General features: G+C 41.1%; 1 protein-coding gene and 1 long non-coding RNA gene across 12 annotated transcripts in view; one reads left to right on the top strand and one right to left on the bottom strand.

Annotated features, from left to right (window-relative positions):
• CREB5 (cAMP responsive element binding protein 5) overlaps positions 1 to 26509 on the bottom strand; it is a 409265-nt gene that overhangs the window by 112124 nt on the left and 270632 nt on the right. The window lies entirely within an intron of this gene.
• LOC309665637 overlaps positions 1 to 26509 on the top strand; it is a 272096-nt gene that overhangs the window by 39370 nt on the left and 206217 nt on the right. The window lies entirely within an intron of this gene.

Genomic DNA, 26509 nt, shown 5'->3' with positions numbered 1-26509 from the left:
ACTGCTCCAAAATTCTGTAGTTGTAATGTCACTGGGTCTTAAAGTCTATGTCATTCAGAGGTGAAGAACTCAGTCAGAGAGGTATAAAATGCTGCTCAGTCATCAGACATTTGTTTTGTATTCTCCAGTCTTAATGTTTTGTTTGGGACCTTTGCTGAAAAGAAAATAGCTATATATCAAAGTACAGAATATTTAATAATGGTCAGTTCCTCTAAGTACAAGGTTAATAATCTGAACTCCCCACTTTCATAATGAGACCCTACAGATAGTTAATTATCCATCCATCCATTCATCTAAAGATATCCAGATAGATAGATAGAGACAGACATCTATACATACATGCATGCATATAGATACATAAATCTATACATACATACAGTCTTCTACCATATGTCTGTTCCCCTAGTCACCAGAGGTAATGCTTTGAGTGTAGACAGAAACACGCAAAAACTGTTATAGGAAAGACAACTAAAAATATTTGATTATGTTGATGTGCAGAATCATCCTCATAAACAAGGGCAACACATTATCATTATTTACATTTTGTTCCCAACATATTAATGATAACCTTGATTATCAGTTTTTATTGATGGGCTATTTTTTTTAAAAAGAAATCAATTAAACAACTTAATGGTGATGTAAATGAAGATGCAAAAGTAATTAAATTTAAAACAAGTTTTCGTTCTTCCCCAAACTGTGGAAAACTCCCAGTTGTACAGAATAATTGGGGAATAGTATGTTTCATTTAATTCAATGTTCTTATTAGGTCAGTTATTTCCACACCATGCATAGGTCTCCTAGATTTTAAAATATCAAGTATTCCCTCATTAATTAAGAAAATCTTTCAGGGTACTGGGTTCCCTTGGGATTATAATAATAATTATTAATGATACCAATCAGGTCAATTAGCAACATATACTTGGAGGGAAAAATGGTTATTACAGAATGCTCTATGTTTGAATTCTGAATAATTTTGAATTATTGTTTTACCCAGATTCTGTAAATAATTTCCCCAACTCCACCTGTAAAACCAATGGAGTTTTCTAGGCTTCTTGCTTAGGTTTTTAAAACTACAAAAACTGCAAAAAAAAAAAAAATCTATGGCTACCCATCACTAGATATACAAAGGACTAGAATGGGGTTATTATGTAGCTTGGCCTGAGAAATAATCATTTGTCCAGAATATTCAGACCACTGAAGCAAGAATGGTACTGGAATACTTGCATTAATTGTCTAATTCCCTTTGTGCATGTAGAAATAATAATTAGTTAATACATTGCATAAAATTTTTTAATTGCACTTATACACTGCTTCATATTTTTCTAAATATGTTCACCTTCATGTGACTTGAAACAATGCAATGTGCTGGTAGGTCCTATTACTCCCATTTTACTTAGGAGGAGGCTGAATTCAGAGACATTTAAATTTGCCCAAGATCATATGGGTCATGAAAAGAAGTAGGACTTATTCTCAACTTGCAATATAGGGCTGCCCCCATCCCACCTTGATGGCTCCCATAACTAAGTTATTATTGATTTTTTTATACTAAAATAAATCCACGGTCCATTTCCTTTGATATTCACACTGCTCCCTGGACTTTCCAATGAAGTAGTAAAATTCTGCAATACTGCTAACATGAGAAGTCACTGATCCATGTGAAATTATGTTTTCTTCCTTTAAAAAAAAAACAAACTTCCCAAACAACACATCAGCTAGGCTCTGAAAATAAGATGGCAAATTGCAGCAAAGTTGTGAAAACAAAGACCCAACAGTCTCTCTCCAGTGCAGGCTTGTTGCCATGAGTTAATTCCAGGCTTTGAGCGAGCCGAGCCTCCTTTTTAATAACCATATGCCTCTAGGTAAAGTATTTCTACTAAAAATTATTGAGGCATGGAACAAGGTAAGATGTGTGAGCTCATGTTGGATTGTTCAATTATGAAACTGAGTCCCATAGCATTAAGAGTTTTCCAACTTGACAGATTATTCCTCTTTATACACTTGTATAAACATACTGCTTACGGCTGAAATCTATGTAAGCTTTTCTTTCAATTACGATGTCAGGGATGACAGACGGTGTTTTCACCGTCCTTAACAGAATGATAGGTACCACAGCGAGAGATTTCATGTCCTCGTTTTTCCCTCCAAAGGATGTCATCCATTCTAGGGATGTCAGTAAAGATGCCTGCTGGTCTTCCTTGCCCTTGGGCAAGCCCAACTATCTTTAAGGAGCCAAGGGCCAGTGCTTTTGTTTGCAAGATCTCAGGAGGATCATGGCAGACTGCTCTTCTCTCCCAGGTCTTCACCAGATCCATGACCTCCTGGGATTGCTTATTAAACTCTAAAGACAGGCAGATAGGCCAGGTATGTGGACAGGCAAAGGGAAGAGGCGAATGATGAAAAAACAGTTAGGTTGGAAAATTGGAAGATCAATATTAGCATCAAAATCAGACCACAGCCATCTAAGAAATCTTGAGCAGATAAAAAAATAACAACAAAAGAACTTGGTGTTGGGGGGTCGGCGACAGACTGAAAAAAAGCTTGAAAAGCAAGAAAATGGCAGGAAGAGTGGGCAAGGAGCAGGGGATCCAGATGCCATTGCTATTAGAGTTTCTGACTCTGGAGAAGAAACTTCCTTAGCTTTTAGGCTCTCCACCTCATCATCTCTTTAGTGAATGGATCAGACTACAGGCCCTTGAAACTCTCAAATTCAAATTCTAGGGCTTGAACTGAAAATGAGATGTTCTTAACCTAGTGAGACTACATGTTTCACTATGATAAGGGTATTCTTTACTGCTCACTGGTGCGTCCACAGCCCTTAACCTGGCACCTGGCACATAGGAGGGGGTCAGTGTGTCTCTATTAAGTGAAATTGAGCTGGTACAGCACCTAGTTCTTAAATTCCAAATAGAAGGTGTCCCTAAAAAGTGAGAGAAATTGCTTAAAAACGGACCCAATCCATTCTATGGGGCCCACACTTCACTCTCATTTACATGTAACATGATCTCACACACAGACTAGAGAAACCTTGTTGACTGCTATCTTTGTATTTGCTTATGAGAAGAAAGATGTGCTGCCTTTGGACCTTCTTAAATGAAGTGTTGTGGCCTAATTTAGCAAACTAGTCTCTGTCTGGGATGGGGAGACTGAAGAGTTGAAGAGGTGAATACAAAACTCTTAAGTCTTAAGAGGAGGCAGTTTGTAATGAGAAATGCTTATTTACTCATTCTTCTCCTAAGTGGAATTTTAAAATTCCTATTTTTGTAAAGAAGGCAAATTGCCAGGATAATCAAGCAGAATGTGAAATGGAAAGACAGCATAGTTAATTTCTTCCCTGTAGTACTAACTACATTGTAAAGTGGGGTAGTGAAGAACATGGTCTCGGGAGCTGGTCTGCCAAATTGGAATCTCAGCTCTGCCACTTATTAGCTGTGAAACCTCGGGCAGAGTTACTTGGTCTCTCTGTGCCTCCGTTTCCTCCAGAGTAAAATGGGGTGATAGAGAGATTTACCTCAGGGCATTAAATGAGTTATCACATATTAAATATATTGAATATGCTTAATAAAATTAGTTGTGGTTGTTTTTGTTGTTATTATTATTATTCTGAAGCACTGACCAAACAACAGATTAATTACTATACTTCAATCAAGAAACTGTGGCTTGGGCTTCCCTGGTGGCGCAGTGGTTGAGAGTCTGCCTGCCAATGCAGGGGACACGGGTTCGGGCCCTGGTCTGGGAAGATGCCACATGCCGCGGAGCAACTAGGCCCGTGAGCCACAACTACTGAGCCTGCGCGTCTGGAGCCTGTGCTCCGCAACAAGAGAGGCCGCGATAGTGAGAGGCTCGCGCATCGCGATGAAGAGTGGCCCCCGCTTGCCGCAACTAGAGAAAGCCCTCGCTCAGAAACGAAGACCCAACACAGCCAAAAATAAATAATAAATAAATAATAAATAAATTAAAACAAATAAATAAATAAAGTAATACAGCTCAATTTAAATTAAAAAAAAAAAGAAACTGTGGCTTAAGGCTGGGATCTTTTTTTTTTTTTTTTTTCTTTTTGTGGGATCTTAGTTCCCCGACGACCAGGGATCGAAGTCAGGCCCATGGCAGTGAAAGCACTGAGTAAGGCTGGGATCTTAAAGAACATCAACCCTTAGTTTTAATTGAAGAACTACAATCTAACAAATATAAAAGAGTCCAAAACTCCTAGCATATATATTTCTTTTAAAACCCATCAACTTTAGAATCCCAAACCTTTCTATGGAGGCAAATGGATTCCTCCCACCAACAATTTTACAGAATTGCAAAATGACTTCACAGTATTTCTCAGAAAGGATCCTTGAAAATATTTCCTCAAAATGGAACCAAACTAGTTCCCCAGAGATCAGTCCTCAGTCTCTTGTTTTTCCTGAAAACAATGACAAAAATCCAACTGAAGCAATAACTGGGAAAACAAGAAAGCTATCTGGCCCACATTCTAAAAGACATCATATTACTTGTATCTTTTAGAATTAGCTCATGCTCTGTACCAGGTCTCATGGCCAAGCTCCTGAAGTTGGATGGCAAATACTGTATTTCCTCTTTTAACAAATGAGGAATTTGAAAGTAGAAATTCTACTATGAAGTAGGAATAGTTAGCTTGAGAAAAGGCACAAAAATATCAGCAGAATTCAATTAAAATATGTATTTTTCCCTTTCAAAGCTTCCTCAGGCTCAAGGGAGGACCTCTGATAAAGATCGGGAATCTCCGGGAAAGAACTGTCCACCCCCTCACCCCACTTTTCCTTTGGTGACAAAGACCTCTGGGTGTCCAGGAAGAGAATTTTGCTTTAGTATCTGCATCCTATCCTCTACCCAGCCCCTAGCCCCTATCTTGTCCCGAAAAGCTAGTAAAATAGCCAATGCAAAATGGCAAATGCTTTAGCTCATCAGCAATACCAGTAAGCCCATATCCTTGTGATAGAACTCAACATGGCGCCACGGCCCTGAACAATCTGGCCCCTCACTGCCTTCCCAGCTCACGGCCCTGGGCTACACGCACCTGCCTTAATGACCTTCTTCCAGCTTTATGAAAGCGCCACCTTCCTTCCTGCCACAGACCCTTGACATAAGTAATCCTACAACCTTCTCTGGGCAATCACACCAGGATGGGGCCTTTTTTGGCATGCTCTCAGGCACCCCGTACTTTTCCCTAGTAGTATTTATCACCATTTATTCAATCAATCATCAAAAAAACCAATGAAGCACCTAATACGTGTTGGGCTCTATACAGTTTTATTTCAGAGGGGAAAACCTATTTGGCAAATTAGGTCACTTGCATAATAATTCATTTACCAATGTTCAACTGGTGACAATAGGATGATAAACAAAATAGATATGTTTCATGGCCTCTTGGAGTTTACCATCTCTGCTTCCCAATTATAATTCATTAATGATTTTGAGTGATTTTTAAAAGGGCCTTGCTCCCAACTAGACAATACACTTCATAAGTCAGAGATTGTGTCTGCTTTGTTCACCAAGGCAGATACTTCTGAAACTTAAGAAAGCACATGATACCTAATAGGTAGGTTTTTTTTTTTAATACATTTATTTATTTTATTATTTTTATTTTATTTATTTAATTTTTTGGCTGCATTAAGTCTTCGTTTCTGCATACGGACTTTTCTCTGGTTGCGGTGAGCGGGGGCTACTCTTTGTTGTGGTGTGCGGGCTTCTCGTTGCAGTGGCTTCTCTTGTTGCGGAGCACGGGCTCTAGGCGCGCGGGCTTCAATAGCTGTGGCACGTGAGCTTAGCAGTTGTGGCTCATGGGCTCTGGAGCGCAGGCTCAGTAGTTGTGGCGCACGGGCTTGGTTGCTCCGCAGTATGTGGGATCTTCCTGGACCAGGGCTCGAACCCGTGTCCCCTGCATCGGCAGGCGAATTCTTAACCACTGAGCCACCAGAGAAGCCCCTAATAGGTGTTTAATAATTACTTCTTGAATTAAGAAAACATAGTTTTCAAGGATCTCTTCGACTAGCAATGAACATGGCAAAAACAGTGTTCAATAAATTATCTCTGCTAACTAATGAGAACTTGATTTACAAGTCGTAAGTGAAACTAATTTACATTAACAGCCTAACATAACCCAATTCTGTTCTTGAAAAGCATAACTGGTTACCTCCAAGGTAATCCGTACTTTTTATCAGTGCCCCTTAGATTAAACTCAAGCTTTCAGATGAGTTCTAGACCCATTTATTTTTACATGAATTAATTTCCATTTGAAATTATACTTTGGGCATTTCATAAGAAAAGGCTATGAATAATTCAGGAACACTCATCTCTCTCTAATCTATATAATGTTTTAAAAATTGGATGCCTGCCCTGCAATAAGGCTGTACTTTATAATGTTCAGAGCTCTGAACTCAGAGTTACCAGTGACACCCACACCACAGTCAACTAAACATCTCTGCTTTGCACTGATTTATCGATATTGACAAGAACACTTTTGTAATCATTATCACCAGGGGTGTCAGAAATTAAATTTACCGTGCAAAATAAATTTGGGCCTCTTTTTAAAAAATCAGTTTTGTATTACTGCTGCTTTTATCTTATAGATGTAACATCTGATATCTTGGAAATGTAATTTCTTTTTCTTGCAATGAAAGCCTGACTGCAAGAGGGTCAATGGTAGTAATAAAATGTCATACAGCTAACAGAGCTGCATCCTGCTGGAGCCTTTGCTGAGTTTTATAGCATATATGCTGCATCTACTCAGGCAGAGGAGATGTTTACTAGTGCTTTCAAATGTTTTAAACAGAGAGAGTAGTAATAGAAGGGGAGATGCGAATTTATGGCCATTCTGTTGAGACTAGTAAATCAATCTTTTTTTTCTTCTTTAATGACTGATTTCTGCACCATTAATCTGAATTAGTCATGCAGTCAGCTTGATTCACTTAAGTTAACCAAAAACACTTTTGGATTGGTTTCTGATGTACTATTGTCGAAAAAAATTCATTTTCAAAATCTGATTTTTTTTTTCCTTGTAAAGAGCTAAAGCCTCTTTATAAAGACCCTTTATAAAACACCCTAAATGCCTGAACAGTTTGGCTTTAGTCATGGGTCAGACTTAAAGACATGAAGAGGTGGCTTTTCAGTTAGCCAATAACTTCTCAGTTGTATCAATTATTTATAAAGTTACACTTGGAAAAGGCAAGTAAATGCAGTTCAAAAGACATAAAATAAAAGATGATTTTGAATGCAAGCTCAAATAAATGATATATATCTATTTGGCTGGCTAGGGGCAAATTTCTTCTCCATAGAAACATATCTCTAAGTAAAATGTCTTCCTGTTTGTGAATTGTTAATAAGCTTCTTCCTAGCTTCCTAAGGACAAATAAGTAGCACTCTGATTATGAGCCTTGTCATTTACATGTGACTGCTGCTTGCATTCATTCACCATAAATGAATAATTCATGAAAACCTTCACTAACACATTCGCCTGGATGTTCTGCAGAGGCAGAGAGCTCCCTGCACTTACAGACATCCCCTTCCCCCAGCTCTAAGTCAGCAACTCGGTTTTGATTTCTTCTGGACTCTCAGCTTGTCGGTTACCATATCTGAATGGTAATTTGTGGTGGAGTCCACACCCAGCACAATCCCCCAATACCTATGTTCCAAATGGACTGCTTTTTTTTGTCGCTGAATGATGGAGGCTCCCAGCTGCAAAAGACTTCAGCCAGCAAAAAGAGAAGAGCTCTTGAAAGGATCATCTGGGCAACCTTTACTCATCCTTGCATTTTGCAAGGCTCCCCACTAGGTCACCCTCACTAATGTCTTTATCTAACCTCTTCTTGGATTGAGAGGCACAGTCTCTTAGGCAGTTTTCAAATACCTCTCCCGGGAGACCAAATTTATGACAGGTCCCACACAGCCACTTCTCAGGATGATTTCAGCTCTTTAGGAGGAGGTGATAGGAATGATTAGCTCCACAGGTATACTGGCAGGAGAGGGGATGTGTCAACGATGTAGGAGTGGCTTCGGGCAGCTGAGATGACATGCACAGACTCTGCAACCTTAGCCTGCTAAAAGCCTGATTTCTCAAGTTCTCTTCTTAATGATAAGGTAACTGAAATGCTCAAGGGTAACTTGTTCTCCAGGGGAACACAGACAAGGAAAGAGACACTCCTAAGGCTTAGTAATCTCCTCACTAGGTTACATCGTAACAGACAGCTGCAAATTCTAAACCAAGGCTGTAACCAAATAACCAAAATACATAGGATGGGGTGTGAGGGGTTGGTGGGGGAAGGCAGAAGGGGAAGGTATGGAGGACTTGGAGAAGGTTCCAAAGAAGCACTGAAAAATACTAAAAGGCCAGAAGGGAAGACCTAAATGGAAAAGTAAAAGGAACAAGAAGACTGGGAGATGACGATCCGATCTTCAAATTTCCAAATGACTATATTCAGAGAATGGTGACCAGTTACTTTCAAACCCAACTGAAGCAGAATAATAACAATAACAAAACAGCAGCACATGGGATTTAACTTAGAAGACGGAATATTTGCCGAGAATGAATAGCGTAAAACAATTAAATGGCTTACTGAGGTTTTGGAATTTCCTCTTATTAGGCTCTTAAAAAAATAGATTCGTCCCCGTCTGGCAGGGTTCGTAGGGAGGAGGTGGAAGAACTGGCAGACCTCTCATAGTCCTAAAGTAGGTCTATTATTTTCACTTATTCCAGTCAGAGTGGCTGACAGAAATGACAGAGATGATGCTGGCTGCCATCATTAACCAGTATATCGAATAAAGCAGCCTTGTACGGCTGACAAGGCACAGGCTTTGAGTCGCCTGCTGGCCCCACCACGGACCACAAGTGTGTGCTCTGCACAAATCATTTAACTTCTCTGTTTTCTCATAGGCAAAAAGAGGGCTATCGTCACCACTTCATAGGTGTGGCAGGAGGATGATCTGATAATCATATATGAGATAATATTCTGTGTGTGCTTGGGCCTTGGAGGACGATCAATGTGTATTCTATTCAAGAAATGATTCATCTATTTCAGAAAATAAAATCATTGCTAGTGTCATTTTAAAATACAGACTAAAGCTATATTCTCCTAAATTTCAGGGTGAAGTGGTTTGGGGAAAAGACTCAGAACATCCAGCCTCTCTGAGGGATCTGAATGTCTTTTCCGTTACTGGGAGTCCTGGTGTATCCTGGCATATTATCTTTTTTGGAGAAACCTGCTGATTTCTTCAGTCCAGGCTAGTCTCTGCTATGTGCTCTCATAGCAGGTCCCAGTCTCTCCCTTAGACTGGAGGGAGAGTGTCACAGGGCACTGAGCTCAGCACACAGTAGGAGCCTTGTAAAGGTTTGTTGAATGACTTAATGAGGTTATCTCACTGTACATGGTGTTTCACTTCCTGGCAGCAGTACCTCCATGACACTTCCATGACAGGCCTCTTTTTTAAAGATCCTGATGACTTGAAACTCTATCCTGAAGGGACAGTCAACTTACCATTGACTTGAGCAAGGGGGATTGGGGCAGGGGTGGAGTTTCTAGGAAACTCGTGTGTCCTTCTTGTGCAACCTTTCCCGGGCTTCCTTTCAAGTTCTCCCACTTTGTAGCACTTATGAAGCTAAATTGTTATTAGTCTGAAACACTTAATAAAATAGTAGCAATAAAGTTCATAATAATGATACTTGGCATTTACTTTGCACTTTGCATCCAAGGATCTCAAAGGGCTTTGCAACGAGGCTTTTGCTATTTTCAAAGCTACACATGGGCTGGACACACAAGCAAAGAAGCCATTGAGTTATAGCTTCCCTTTGGACAGAGTTGGTTCTATCATCAGGCTCAGAGATTGAGATTGTGACCATACTACGTGCATAAACACACCCACTACACACAAACACCCACAGACATCAGACATCTACATGTGAAAAGGCAAAAGTGATATAAAGACTTTCGGTCCCAAGCATGCTTTTGTCTGCATTAGCTGGGTCAAACCCTGGAACGCAGGTTTGCGTTTTGGTAGACTTGTTTTATTGTGCTATTTCTTTCAACCCCCTTCTCAGTGTATTTATAAAAACAATTGGAACATCTGTGTCTGTTCTTTAAAGGCATGGAAGTTTTAAAGGGCTTATTTTTCCTTTAAGTTCATTCTGAAGGAAATTTTGTTTAGGCTTAAATGATTAGTTAAAAGCCACACAGGGGTTTATGTATAAAGCATCTCTTCTAAGGCACTTTTCCCTTCCCTGGTGGCCTTGCATTTTGCCAAAGAGAGTGACTTGCTCAGTTTCCCATATTATTCCCCAGACAGTCCTATTCCTACTCCCAAACAAATGTGGTATTTGGGGTTTCAAGTTTAAATGTAATTTGGTATCATTTCAGATGTCTTCCTACAGCTTAATAAACATCTTCCCCAGAGGGACATGGGTCTGATTTTAATTTGTGGTAGAGTTATGGTCACAGTAAATGTCAATTTTAGCTATCGACAGTAAGCCCCTACTAGAAATAGAAATAGAAAGTGACTGTCAGTGCATTTAAAGGACACGTGCCACATTATGCTTGCTCATAGGAGTTCACTGTTCCCCAAGAAATCCCTTCACTGATCTGTGACGACAGCTTGGTTTCTCCTCAGGCCCTGGGAAATCAGTGGCTCACCAGAACAGAATGTGTCAATCTGAAGATCATAAAAAGATACAGCGAAGTAACTGAGCCCTTGGCTTTGAATCTGAATATCCCAGAAAGCGTGTCACTTTCTCAGCTACTGGTTTGCCTGGTGATCATGGGCTGTGTCCTCAAGACCTCTGAGTTTCTGTTTCTTCATGTATAAAATAAAGTGGCTGAGCCAACAATCTTTAAGGACATTCTGACTCTAAAATTATATAATTAGATACGATCAAGAGTGGTAACCCGGCTTATGGAGAGGCCCAGAACTATTTACTTCAGGGAAGCAGCATGTCAGTTGTGAGTGGGTTTTCCTCAAAGCTGTGGACAAATGGGTAATTCATCACTAGACTTTTTTGGACATTCCCTTTCCTTGAACAAGAAGCAGGCTCCAAAGATGCCTGGATGCAGGGACCATTTAGCCGAGCAGGGCAGGAACCAGAAGTCCTGAGGGGTAGGTGAGGGGGTCGTTTCTTCTCGCATATGAAAAATGATCCTTTTAATTAGCATGAAATAAAGGTTTCACTCTTCTGTACACTAGAATTAGTCAGTTATTATTAAACAGAATAATATGCTTTGAGAGAGGCAGGGCAGGTTCCCAAATAAGCCATTACTGTCTTTTCATGTGGTGCCATTGGGCCCTTTGGGACTGGGACTAAACTGGACAATTCTGAGAATGACAAAAATTCTCCAAGTCTGTGACTTGCCAGGAAACATTTTCACTACTGAGGAGTAAACGCTATCTGATCCTACCTGTTAAAGAGCTAAGATAACATTCACTAATTGCCTACGTTGAGCCCTGTGGGTGATCCTGTGGTGGTGCCTGGGATGGTTAATTTTAGGTGTCAACTTGACTGGGCCGTGGGATGTGCAAATATCTGGTTAAACATTATTTCTTGGTGTGTCTGTGAAGGTGTTTCTGGAAGAGATTAGCATTTGAATTGGTAAATGAGTAAAGCAGATTGCCCTCCCCAAGGTAAGTAGGCATCATTCAACCTGTTGAGGACCTAAGAAGAATAAAAAGGAGAAAGGTTGAATAGTCACCCCCCCACCCCACCCCTCTGTCTGACTGGTTGAGCTGGGACATCAGCCTTCTCCAGCCCCTGGACTGGGACTTAGGCCATCAGTGTTCCTGATTCTCAGGGTTTTGGATTTGGACTGAAATTTGTACCACTAGCTTTCCTAGGACTTCAGCTAGCAGGGATAAGATCATGGGACTTCTCGGCCTCCATAATTGGTGTGAGCCAATTTTTTATAATAAGTCATATATATCTTCATAGCCTATTGCCTATTGGTTCTTTTTCTCTGGAGACCCCTAACTAGTACAGTGTCTCCTCTTTAGAACCTTTTCCCTAGAAAGTGTCCTATATTTCCTTAAATATATTTGATAGCAGTGAATTCGTGGAATCCAGGCATTAACTTTCACAACCCTCATCCTCTACTTCTAATCATTCACCAAATTCTATTCTCTCCACCCTCAAAATAGACCTGGAATCCATCCACTTGGCTCCATCTCCACTACCAAGATCCTAGTCCAAAACACCATCTTTTCTCACTTGGTCCTTCCCACAGTTTCCACCTCCAGTTTTGCTCCTCTCCAATCCAACCTCTGCATCACAGCCAGAATGATCTAATCATGACATTTCCCTCCTCAACATTCTTCCATGGCTTTGCTCAGCATATTAGAATTTAATAAAATCATCCTTTAAGCGTTCTACCTCTTTGATATCTGTAGTACTACTTTCCAATCTGACTTGATATGTTTCACCCATCCTGGCTTTCATTCATTTCCTAGAATGTGCCAAGCTCTTTCCTACCCCAGGACCTTAATACATCCTATTGCCTTTGCCTGGAATGCTTAGCCATCTGCTCTTCTGTTGACCAGCTCTTATTTACCTTTTAGGTCTCAGTTTAAATATTATTTTCTTAAAATTATCTCTGACCCCCAAATTCCAGGTGCCTCTAATTTAGAGGGTTGCATAGCTCCATGTGCTTTTCCTTCATGCTATTTCTAACGATATTTTTATAGGTATGATTATTTATTTAGTGTCAATCTTTCCCATTAAGACTCATAGCTTCCTGATGGCAGGGGCTATGTATCTTTTGACGGCCAGAGGTAAAGTCATTCTGCTTTCTTTTAACCATTGAGAAAATCTGTGCTTGCTTTCTGGAATATTCCACTCCATTTGGATGGAGAAGAACAGAGAATACCATAATACAGCTGGAAAGATTTCTAAAAGTTAAGACAATTGATCCAAAGTAAGTGAGTACCAGGGTATTCACCTACATGCTCTTAGTAATAGATCTTTCTGCCCTTCTGAAGCCTGAGGCTATTTCTTTTGAAAAGCACAAAAGCAAAAATGCCAAGTGGAAATGTTCATTCCAGGGCTTCTGATTTTTGCTTTAGGTTAATGTTGAAGCATTCAACGGTTCTTATGATAGTTAAGTGTTTTCCTTTTTTGCCAATGGTTTCAATTGTTGAAGCTCTCCAGAAGAGTCAAAAACCATAATTTTTATGTAAGGTTCCCAAGCATCAAATATATATGCCAAGCAAGCTTCCTTAGTTAAAATAGGGCATAAAGAACTATAGTTATAAGTGCCATGGATTGCTTTCCTTATAAGGCAGAAAATTGAAAAAAGGATCTTCTGGTTTTTTACTCAAAAACAAAGTAAACAAAATCAGTGATTTCAAAGTCCAGTGTGGCTGAGAGAATTCATTTTCTTAATATGGAGTGGGCTCTGGAGTGATGGAGAGAGTGGACATTCAGGAATGACTGTCTACTGCAGACTTCTGGCAAACTCTTTGGCCTATTGGTCCACAGCCAGTGTTTTTCTTCACAAATGAATTCCACATCTTTATTAAGTTAAGTATTTCTTTTTTTTTATTATTTGAAACATACTTTAAATATTTTGTTTTATGACGTCCTGGAAATTGATACAATTCCTTCCAGATCAAGGAAGATGGAGAAATCAATTACGTTTTTTTTTTTTTTTTACATTGAGAGTGATTACACAAAAATTATGCCCCAATTTAGTTTATCCATTACAATGGATATCATTTGATGTCATGTGTGAACAACTCAGGACAGCCAGAATTAAAGGTGTCCTTCTGATTAGATGAATCGGTTATTTTCACAGAAAAGCCCTAAATGATTATTAAATAGAAATATACCCCTCGTGTGAGTTGATTTGTAAAAGACTACGTAGTTAGAATTATAGATTTTAAATTACAATTAACCTTTTATAAGAAAAACCCCTGTAAGAACAAAGTGAAATACACCAGAAGCCTGATGTGAGCTTTGTAATCCACAGAATGAATCTTATTAAAATGACCTTTAGGGCTTCCCTGGTGGCGCAGTGGTTGAGAATCTGCCTGCTAATGCAGGGGACACGGGTTCGAGCCCTGGTCTGGGAAGATCCCACATGCCGCGGAGCAACTAGGCCCGTGAGCCACAACTACTGAGCCTGCGCGTCTGGAGCCTGTGCTCCGCAACAAGAGAGGCCGCGATAGTGAGAGGCTCGCGCACCGCGATGAAGAGTGGTCCCCACGTGCCACAACTAGAGAAAGCCCTCACACAGAAACGAAGACCCAACACAGCCAAAAATAAATAAATAAATAAATTAATTAAATCCATGGGAAAAAAAAAATGAACTTTATCTGACATGCATGAAATTTCAAAGTTGCCCCATTTAGAGATGAGTTAATTGGCTTTATCCAAAAACGGAGGAATTTTTAGGATCATTTAAATCATGAGAATTGTTGGTTCAGAATGCAGGGAAGGGCTAGGAAAAGAAACGAAGCCCAGCCCTTAGCAGAAACTAGAGTTACCTTCCCCACTCTTAAAAACCAAGCTCTCAAAACCTCCTAATGGTTTTCACTGTTTTCTTTCCACCGCTTATCATAATCAGGGAACCACAAATTTGCATCCCTAATGGACCCTTTTCAAAAGTGTGTTGACATTTCAGTAGGTTTTGAGTAGCTTGTAATGCTTCTCTCAATTTGGGCAGGTGCCCACAAATCTCCTTATATGGGTCTCAACATATAGACCGTCTGCTTTACTCACTTTTTTTTTTTAAATCCCTGGGAACCTATCTTAATTTTACTCTTAAGAAAGAGAAAACTCAGAAGTGAGGTGACTCAGAAAATGAGCGTCTAGCTGGACATCGACATGCAGGGCAGCATCTTGACTGTATCTGTGAACTCAGGCTCGAGTCAAAAGTGTCATCCCTTGTGTGGTGAATTCACTTTTTTGAGCTTCTATTTTTATCAAAAGGAAATAGATATAAATAAGACCATGCAGATAAACATAGGTTAGGGGAGGGAGAAAGTTGAAATCAAGCAGGGAGCTCATCATCTGAGCAAAAACTCCACTGTATTTTACTGCTTGAATTTTCTACAAGGACCAAGAACCCAAGAGGGCCTGAGGAGGGACTATTTCAGTCCCACCTACTTTTTGTGGCTTCAGTAAAAATACAATCCAACAGAAACACAACTAAAATTATTTTTTAAGTTTATTTCTTTAAACATTTACTCAGCTCCTGCTATGTTTCAAGAACTGTGCTGGGAGCCCAGAGTGAATAAAAGATCATCCCTGCCCTTAAGAAATCCATCATGTAGTAAGGGAAACAGACAAGGCATGGAAGTCAGAGTAGGTGTAAAGGGAGAATCCCCCGACTGATATCTGATACCCTGGGGGTTTCAGGGGAGGGAACTTAGGAGAGGAGACACATGAATTGTTCCAGGGAAGATGAGAAGTTAGCACACGTGTGTGTGCGTCCATGTACATACGTGTGTGTGAGAGTGAGGGAGAGGGGATGTTGGTAAGTAGGGGCTCAAAGCTGAGTTAACCATCTGTGCAAAGCAGGTTGTTAAAGTACATCAACACAGGCCAACAAGATATTAAATAATTACTGTTGTTCATAGCTTAACATGAGATGCGAACAATCTCTTTGAGTGATAACAAGCCCTATCTAGAAATACATGCTATCTGATGTGCGTCCATTCAGCCTGATCCCCCTGTAGTTGACAAACCGGGTATGTAGATGACTACATACATTGAGAATTTTTAAAATTAATTTTCTAGTATTTCACGTAGGTGTCTGAGTTACAAACTAAAAGAACCGTTTGATAGACTGTAGTGCACAAATTTGATTTTTTGAATCAGAGGGCAGTACACTAAAAGGGAGAGAGAGATTTAGGGTAAGTGGCAGGGAGGCACTGAGCTATGGGCAGGGGCTCAGCATTTTCCGGAAACAAAGAAGCCCTCTTGGCCCTATTATCCTATATTAAGCTGCTTTGGAAAAGGTAAAAATGGAGCCAGAATTTGGCCCTACTCTTTCTTATTCTGAAGCTGGTATCACTGAGTTTTCTCTCCAGTATTCCTAGTTTTCATTTATTTCTCACTTTGAGCTCAATAAATATAAATAGGCATGAGATGGGGAGGGGTTGTATATTTTAACAATCACTGCCATGTAGTATTCTCACTGGAGGTGCTGAAAACTGTTTTCTGTGTTTCTTGCGGCTTTTACTCCCCCTTTTGGGTGCTCCTTTTGCAACAAATTAATTTTAGTTCCTGGAGAGGAAGGTCCTACCTCAAAACATGGTGTCAGATGTTGTACTAAAAAGATAATAGATTTCCCATTACTTCCAGCATAGAGTTAAAACATGTAGATTTAAAGATAGCATAGCTTTTTTTGTGTGTGTGGTCTACATTGACTTGAAACATTTTGAAAAGTACATTGTTGTCCCCTAGTTTCTAAATCGATATTGGCAGTCACTGAATACACCCTTTATTTCAAAGGAAAAGAAAGGAAGGAAGGAAGCAGGCAAGCAAACCTTGGTCATCCTGGCTTAAACAGGAAAATGAAACAAGGGCTTAAGACAAGGTAGCTTCACAGAGCATATGGCCTGGCCCAAGCCTTCTCACCCAGGCTCCTTCCCTCACTCGCTGTGTGCAGCTTACCCAAAACCCACTCTGTCTGTGCTTTCGCATGTGAAAAATGAGATTGTCAGCTGGCTTCTGTCAGGAATACCTAGTAAAAAAGAATGGGATGGGAGGGCACTGAATACATAAGATGCACAGCTCTCATAACATAATCAGTCCATGGGTCCTTCCTATGTTACTCCTGATTTTCCTCACGCCAGTAAAAACTCTAAAGTGTGGAGAAGTTCTCATATAGCTTATTAAATAAAGAAGCTATAACAGAATTCAAGTTCCTAGGACCATTCCCAGCAACCTGAAAACCTCAACCCATGCCCTGCCTCTATAATATATAGCATTTCCACACTGCGGCTGTTTTAATAAACCAATGGATATTTCCCTCCAATCTGTTTGCTTTTAGTGGACTTTTTTTTCCATCTCCAAAGAAGCTGGCACTATAATGTCAGACAAATGACTAGAATAACTGTGCATTGCTCTAGACACCAGTGAATAAAATATATCAAATACTGCATATCCCTAGAGTGTATTATTCCACTTAGAAAATGGTATAATTGACTTTGGGTAGTATGGGAGAAAAAAATCCAAAAATTTAAGAGTGGTGGGGTTATTTTCTGGTAATTGCCTGACTTGAAACTTTAGTTTGTCAATCAGACAGTTCTCCTCGCCCTATAAATGTGGGGCTTTTTGGTGGGTGGGGTGGGAGGGCGGTATTAAAAGAGAACTGAGAAAATGGCTAAGCCCCACAGGCCTTTTTTCTTGTCATAAAGTTGTTGTCAAAAAGATTCGCTATTATGTCTGGGATGGGTGAACTCCGTGGCATTTTGCGTTCAGTAAAAACGTCTCAAACCATTTTTCAAACATTTTGAGGTTTGGCAAAAACCTGAAATCCATCTTGCCAAGCACTTTCCCCCCTTAATTCTTAAACCCATGTGTCTTTCAAGGGAAATTTAATCTGTATGTTTCTGATTCATTTACACTTAACTCATCAAAATGGTGTTTTATAAGAGCTATTTGATGTTCAAGAAGTCTTATGAGCTTCTCTTTTGATAAGTCTGAAAAACCTTTCTTTCGGAGCACCAGAAAATTGTATTTTACCAGCTGTAAGCCAAATGATTTGAGCTGTGTTAACAGTCAAGAACCTGCTGAATTTAGGAGGCAAGAAAACAGACACAATGACATAAATAAACATCTTCACGTCTGCCTGCTCACATGTCCACCAAAGGCCTTTCAAACTCATTCTTTCCCTGAAGAAGCCTAGCCCATGAGGCCTAAGAACAAGCAATAAAGCTGAAGCAGGAAAGAACTATGGTCCTACAGCAAAAATTCCCGTTGATTCTAGAGATGACCAATTGAAAATTCCTAGCTCAGAATCAATGGAAGTAAAACCTGGTGTGTTTCGTTAGATAACTCTATTACCTAGGAAATAAAATAATCAATGAATGCCAAAACAAGAAGAGACTTAGGAAATTTCTAGTCCAGTAATATTCAGATTGTGTTCCAAGGACTTCTGGGTGGAGGTGGGGACATGAGTTGAGGTAGGAGCGGTGGGCCAATCAGAGGCTCTATTTTCCATACTGGGCTTCCCCATAAAAAGTTTTTTTGTTTTTTTTTTAAAGTACTCTAAGAGTAAGTTCAGTTTGAAAACAAATACCTTAATTTTATATGAGGACACTGAAGTCTGGGGATGGAATCTTGGAGTTGGGACAGAGCTGGCAATATAACCCAGGTCTCCTGACCCTGGTCCAGTACTCCACTGACCTTTCCACTGTGCAGTGCTTTTGAACTCTGGCTGTAGTTCATTAGTGGATCAATTAGTGAGAAATTGGTGAAATCAGGTTAATCTGACATGGCTAGTATTTTATAGGATGTGATATCCAAGAAGTTAGACACAGTTAAGATTAAGAATTGTTTCATCAAACTATACATACACACACATAGGTAAACATATACATGTGAGTACACTGGGCTGTGGTATAAAATATATTTCTTACTGTCGTTCATATCAAAAAAGTTTCGAGGGCTTCCCTGGTGGCGCAGTGGTTAAGAATCCGCCTGCCAATGCAGGGGACACGGGTTCGAACCCTGATCTGGGAAGATCCTACGTGCTGTGGAGCAACTAAGCCCGTGAACCACAACTACTGAGCCTGTGCGCCTAGAGCCCGTGCTCTGCAACAAGCGAAGCCACCACAATGAGAAGCCCGCGCACGGCAACGAAGAGTAGCCTCCGATCGCCACAACTAGAGAAAGCCCGCGAGCAGCAACGAAGACACAACGCAGCCAAAAATAAAAAAAAATTAAAAAAAAAAAAAGTTTTGAAACCCCTTTACCATACAGAAAACCATGTTTCTTTTCCTGGCAGTTCAGCCAATAGCAGTTTTCAATTCGCCTCGTTAAAGACCACATGGCTGGAAGACCCAGCATGATGATGAGCCTTCTCACTTCCCGGAAGAAATCCTAAGAATCACCAGACTACCTCACCAAAGTCAGCTTAGTTCAGATTGGGAGAAACGAACAAAGAACAAATGTGTGGTAGGGGAGGGATGCGGGGACAGATATCTAGTTGAGAAAAGAAGGGGTCATATTCATCTTCGTATGATTTACAAACGGGAAGAATGATTTCCGACTCGCATACCATGCAGTTGCACAGTGCAAGATCCAGACATCTTAGCACCAGCATATTTCCAAAGTGCATTTTCCAAGCACTTAACAATCATTAATTAGTTAGAAACATCCTTTCAAGGTCGGGAGGCACAATAGTTCATCTCCACGCCACGGAGCTTTGAAGACTGCAGGGAAGCTGAATAGTACAGCACCTGGATAATTACTGTGGGAAGATTAATTGGGTTAACTGGCTGTGAAGAATCTTGTGATAAAGCATTATGAAAAATGCTGCCCGCTTCGCACTCTTAGATGTCAGTGCTGGCGTCCTTTGTGCCTAACAGCTGAAAGCTGCCTCCCTGGGAAAGGATGCAAAGTCATTAAAACAACTATGAATTACCCTTTGCTCTCTCGCTTTTTTTTTTTTTTTTTTTTCAGAATCGTAATGAAGTGACAAGTTTTCTGTGGTCACAAAGTGCCAGAGTCTCTTTGGGATTAAAGTGCAAAGTGGGGCTGGGTTGGGAATTGTGGTCTAAAACCGTTCCCTAGGTGGGGAGCGAGAGGGAGGAAGCAGCGAGTTTCAGAGCCCAGAGGTCACATCCTGCAGGTGGGTGGGTGCTGGTTCTGGGGCGGTTTCCAAGCTCTGTCCTCATCGCCACGCACTCAGTGTGTCGAGGGCTGGTGTGGGGGGAGGGAGGAAGCGAGAGAGCGGTGGGAAGCAGAGAGAGCTGACTCCTGGACGTTTACCCCATCTCACTTATGAACTAGGGACGGTTCGCCCCACCCACTAACTAGACACCAGGGAGCTTTTGGCTGGAGGCAGAAAGCAAAATATCTTGTCCGCCTCCCCACCCCTCCCTCCAGACCAGAGGGTGGAGTGTTTGCACAGCCAGGTGCCTGAATGACTCCCAGCTTCTCCAAGCCTGCCAGCGGCTCCTCTGTGCCCCTGCACCTCTTGAGTCTTTCTTTGCACTCTTCCTACCACACCATCCCCAGGAGCCAGAGCTCAAAAGGGGATTGAGAAGCATCAGCTTGAGCAAGAAGATGCTGTTCCTGGCTCCAGGAAACCCAAGAGCCTGGCAGGGTGAAAATGTTCTCTTCACTGCATTAGAGCCAGGTCTTGGCACCTGCCACCAAATAGCTTTATGATAGCAGATAATTTGTCACATTTTGGGGTGGCCTCAATTCCTGATCGGTAAGATGAATGAGTTGGGTTGAAGGATCTCTAAAGTTCCCGCCTCATCAATGCATTTAGAATGATAGGATTATTATTCTATTGCTAAGGAAGTTCTGGATGCTGAGAGTAAAGGCAAAGCAAATGCCATCCCTTGTGACCTGTACGCTGGAGCTTCCTCTTCACCCTCGGTGGAAGGAAATGGCAAAAAGCAGCCTCGTCCTGAGCTAGGGCAAGGTCTGAATTAAGTAAAATAATTTGGCTAGAGAGAGCCCACTTCGTAAACCATATTAGGGTGGATGCTGGTGAAAGCAAAACTAAAGGTGAAAATGCAACGTGAGAGTAATTTACATGTACATTTATACTAAATGGGTTTATCATAATTGCTGTTATTATGATTAATTCCAGAGGAATTAAAGGAGATCGGCCATTTATTGCAGAGTGTTGCTGAGCTGACTGAAGTATTATGATAAATAAGAAGGTCAAGAAGAGGCAAATGCAAAAGAAAAATTGCTTTATGCCATCTAAAAAAGAAATCTACTACTAAAAGGCGTAGGAAGAAAAAAAAGACCCAGCTCTTCTTGGCTCTGATAAACTGCTTTCAAGTGAGATCTTAAGCCTCATTTTCTGGCCAGTGAAGAGATGGTCACAGAGAATAGAGCCAATGATACAATTCTCTCCTCACCACTTCTCCTGTCCACAGTCTCCTTGGCATTCTGTGACTCAGTTTACCTTTCTGGGAAGGAACTGGTAGATGACAGTGTTTCTCTCTAAACTATTGATGCCCCAAATAGACTATTATTCAGACTTCCAAAAAAAGTCAGCTGGTCCCATTATTAAACAACTAACACTTATTGAACATTTCCCACGCTAAGTGCATTTAGTCATTATCTCATGGATTCCATTTCATAGATGAAGTAATGGAGGCTCAGAAACTTTCAACAGATTGTCAGAAATCACACAGCTACAAGTGACAAAGCCAGAGCCTGAATACAGATCTGTCTGACTCCAAAGAGATTCATGGGGCACAGTCACATGGGCCGTATTGATTTTGAATAAACATTCTCCGCCTCTGCAAAGGAGCTTGCTTTGCAGCCCCTCCTTAGCAGTGATATGGGCCCCACTGAGGGCAGAGGGGCAGAGCCAAGTGGGCAGCCAGGCCCACAAGGCTACAAGGGGCCTAGATGGCCTCTCTGCCATGTCAGCACATGTATCCAGCTCCACGTGACTTCAGCCTTTAAAGATCTTTGATTTTAAAAGTTCATAGGCTCCTAAAACACAGTAATTCATAGTAGGCATTCCGGCTCACAGAACACAGCCTGTTGGCCCCATTTTCCATCTCCCATTAAGACAAGTGATTGAGTCTATGTATTAATAGGTACCTTCGCATTCCTTTGAAACCTTATTATTGTTTTTTTCCAGGCTTTGCTGTTTTGGACACATCCAGCTCTATTTTAGTCATTAAAGACAGCAAGGAAAAAAATTATAAGGTAGAATTCAATTTTTGGTATCATGTGGTGGAAAGGAAGACTTTGCTGATAGCTAGATGGGTCTTGGCTATTGTATAACTACTGTTACACTCTCCATAATGACTGCAAACTATTGATTAATTCTTCCTGGGTGCAGCGTTGCTTCATCAATCATTAAATAAGCTCTCCTGCCAGGGTAGGAACAGGAAGAAAAGATGTATGGACTTGTTATAAAGTGTTTGTGTACTACGTTGTGGACTTTGGAGTGCTAAGTCAAGTCGATTTCAGTTTTCAAGGATGTAAGTAGTCAAGGAACTGCTGTGGTTTGCAACCAAAATTCATGAAATACACACCTCTGAAAGCACCAAGCCTTACTGTACAATTTAATCAGACTAGCAAAGTCTGTTTAAAAATTATATACTTCAGATTTGAACCACAGAATTTTTATTGGCCCCCATGTTCCTTCCTCCTCTCGGCTATTCCCCACATCCCTGCGCTATGACCACGGCCGCTGGCTCAGATGCTCGCACACACATCTTTCCAAAATCCAATGCAAAAAAGTCCCCTTCGAAGATCAGAGGCCCAAGAAGACCAAACAAAAAGAGAGCAGAAAGGAGAAGGCCGTGTTCAATCCACTGCTTCTACTTTTTTTATGGGCAGTTTCAGGTGTGCCCACCCTGCTTTCCGTCAGGCCCACGACCGTGCTCAATTTCAAGTCCATGCTAATTTCTGCCTTTGAATGTTGACCTGGGCTTCCTGACCAATGCTTATTCAGTAAAATCTGAGATGTTTTTATCATGAAGGTTGAGATAGCCTGAGGTCTCGTTTCCAGCAGAGACCTGGGAACCTTAGGATGGAACCCTTGATATAAGTCTTGGGCCCCATCACTGTTATATAATCCCACCAACTTCACCATCATAACCCTTGCCACCTTGGAAACCCCCTTCTCTTCATTCTCCAAACACCATTTTTACCACCAGAAAAGATATGCGAGAGGAGGTAACAAGCTTAAAAGGGAGCCTCACCCGACTAAAGATAGGCATTACACACATAAACTATTGCAAATAGAAATTCTCTTAATCAAGCCAGGAGTGGAATCCAGTTCTCACGACTGAATTCACTCATCTCCATTTCACTCCATTTTCCCATTCACAAAGCCATAGCTGAGCATGAATGGGGACACAAGGGTCTTTCTTCCAACCTGCATTGTTCTCATCTCTCCCTCCACTCAGGGCACTGGGAATTTGGCAGGTTTCATCAGCACTAGTCCTCACCTCACTTTAATCAGAATGGTACTTTTAGTTCTGTTTCAAGTACCTGACTTGATCTCAGACCTGCATGATTTTCTGAATAAAAACAAGGCATAAGGGAAGAGAGGCTGGAAAAGGAAGAAGACTGAGTGACGCTGGGAACAGGATGTCCAGTTAGAATCTGCAATCAGTCGCCTGCATAGAGACTTCCCAGGAGGACCCTTTCCTGCATCCTCGTGATGGGAGCAGCTGAAACTCGATTCCTGTGATCTCACTGTGTGCCAGGGCCCTTAAAGAATGTCTCTACCCCTCACAACCCCACATGGTAGGTATGGTTATCCTCATTCTACAAAGAAGATAGAAACTATGGCACAGCGAGGTTAAGTCGCATGCCAAAGTCACACAACCAGGAAGTGGAGGAGTGACTTGAACCCAGGCCTTTTGACCCACAAACACATGCTCCTTTCAGAAGACCCCGCACTACTTCTCTGACCAATAGCTGCCTGACTTCCTGGTGTCATCCCCTTTCTTCATGTCATAGATGTGTCTACCAGGGGAGAAATGGCAGGAGACGAGGAAGAAGGCTGAGTTCAACGCTGACTTATGGTTAAGCTCAGGCATGTACAGTGGGCATCCCTCTGCTCTGTGCCTGGCATACAGATGGGATAGATGTGTGCTTCTTCTTTTATGCCATCAAAGCCCTACCTCCCCCTTCACCTGCTAATGCTAATACGTGAGGCATGGCTCCAGGGACCCTCCACGGAGGGCAAAGCTACCACTAAGGCCATGCCCCAAGGAATGTGAAACACGGACAATCACCAAGATAGCTCATTGACAAGCACAGCCATGAGGCCCCTGATGGTCCTGACGGTGGAGGGAAATTTGTCAGTGATGGCAAGCTAGACCTTGTGTGGACTGGACTCAAGGGGTTAGAGCTTGTGTGAACTGTGGCAAGTCTGACCCTTAGTTTTCACATTGATAAAAGCAAAACACACACACACACACACACACACACACACACACACACACACACAAGTAGAGGTAAGTCTAAGGAACACTGAATAACAGCAGTGAACTGTAGCACTGTTGATATCCTGGTTGTGATATTTACTAGAGTTTTGTCAGATGTCATCAATGGGGGAAACTGGGTAACGGGTATGTGGGAATCTCTGTATTACTTCTTACAAATTCATGTAAGTCTACAAGTACCTCAATAAAAATTTCAATTAGAAAACAACAATAATCAAAACAAAAACTCCAAACGAAACAAAACAATCACCGAAGAGCAGAGCTAATGATTCTTATCCTTCTGGGTTATCATGGGGAGGAAGTGAGGTACTACTATAAGTCTGACCGAGGATCATAGCTGGGCTCACGCCCCTGGCCCTGCCTCTCTGTCAGTCGTTTCAGGACCTTTCTGATTATAGGTGAACACCTTGGAGCCAAGTCAACATAAATTGTAATGCTCTAAAAAAAGAAATCATGCCCTCTTTATTCCTGAAGAGTCTCAAGCACACACTTGGCAGTCATCAAACTCTGCACAATGACTAATAACCTTCACTAGTGGTTTCGTTTCAGCTCTGGGTAATCCCAGCCCCACACTACCCGCCTCCTCCCCGCCAAACAGGCACAGTTGTGATCTTTCCCTGTGCACAATTAAGCTGGATCCATAAATACATACTTTACAATAAGGCTACTACCCTGGAATTTGGCTGAAGAATAGGGATATTGTCTGGTAAAATTATCTTTCTAACAAGCACATATAGTTTTGCCTTTCAAGTTTCTCGAAGGTTTTAAATAGCCTTCAATCTCATCTAAAAACTTAAGTTTATGTTAAAATTACAGAAACATATCAAGGAGTTGTGCAGTCTTTGGGGGAGGAATAAATTCATTAAAAATTCTGTTCTGAATATGAATACGAGTGGACGAAACAGAAATGTCTCCTGCATTTTTAGGACCATTTTATGCATCTTTATATCTCACTGAGGACTCCTTACAGGTTGCATGTGGAAACTAAGAATTTCACAAGAGGAACGTTCATGCCAAAAAGCAAAAAACAAAAAAACAACTTTTAAAGTGAGAAAAGACATGTTCCCCTTCACCCTCCTCCATTCATTTCTTTCAAGGCACTAATTCATCTCGAATTCAAATGTACTTTTCTCTGAAAACTTATGTCAAATACCGTTTAGCAAAACTTTTACAGAACACGGACACAGACACAGAGTTTTAGAGCTGGAAGGGACTTCAGAGATCACCTAAGATTGGTTCCACGTGGGGAGGAGGGGCTTGTCACCCACCTTGTCTGCTCCCTCATTTTGAAATGAAGCCCAGATGCTTTAAGGGACTTGCTCAAGGTTCACCAGGATTAGCACTCAGGCCTCCTGACCTCCACCACATCACGCTTTTACTTCCAAAAATTATCTCCCCCTTCCATCTCTGCCCAAAAAAGGCGAGAGGGGAGAAGATCCATAAAAAGTCATGATTAATTATATCCAAAACATGCATGAAATAAATAAACAAACACCTTTCTGGTACGTGCCCCACGCCTCAATACGCACCAGCTGTATGATGGTCAAGACTAACTGAGCCAGAGAAGTTTTGGAGCAGCCAAGAGTCGGGGATTACTCTCTCATTGGGCTGGCTCTCTAGTTGCGGAGGGCTTCGGCTGAGAACTATCTAATAACGCTGGATGGTTTCAGAAAGCATTCAGCCCAGGCAGAGCATCATAGCACTAAATATATTTTATGAAACGCACGGAAGTGTGGTCATAATTTTCAAAACGTGTAAGTCTCTCTCTCTCTGGGTACCCTGGATCCTTAGAACATTAAGAACACCATCGACTGTCCCTCTCTCCATTTATTTCATGTTAATTCCTTACTCACAAATATTAACTAGCTGTTTCTCAACAAATCAATCCGGAAGTTTTCATCATCTCTCCCACGACTAGAGAATCTCATCTTGAAAATAATTCAAGAACATACAGGTTTGAAAGTTAGCACGGGATTAAGTTAATTGTCACGTGAAAGAGCAGGAAGTTAAAATTAACCGCTGTTAACATTAACTGAAATAATAGGTGAAAGACTGTAGCTGCTTTTGGGGATCATCATCTATTACTTTAAAAACCGACAGTATATTCTTAATAATAAATGCAATAGTACAACTCTTCCTACTCAGCATGACACACCAAAGAGTTTTCCAGGCATTTACAATTCAACAGTTAACACCCAAAAAGTCACCCCCACTCCCACTGTCACTTCACTTCGACCTTTTATGAAAAGACAACCGTTTTGAGCCATTTAAGAAGAGAAAGAGAGAGAATCCTCGTGGAAAATAATACACAGCTGTGATAATATCATGTTTTTTTAAAATACCATAATATAGTTTTACTTTTAATAATAAAAGATAAAAAAGGGGCGTCTGTGAATAATTA

This window comes from Balaenoptera physalus, assembly GCF_965194825.1.
Source record: "Balaenoptera physalus genome assembly, chromosome: 8".
Taxonomy (NCBI): domain Eukaryota; kingdom Metazoa; phylum Chordata; class Mammalia; order Artiodactyla; family Balaenopteridae; genus Balaenoptera; species Balaenoptera physalus.
This window is presented reverse-complemented; position numbering and strand designations above follow the sequence as displayed.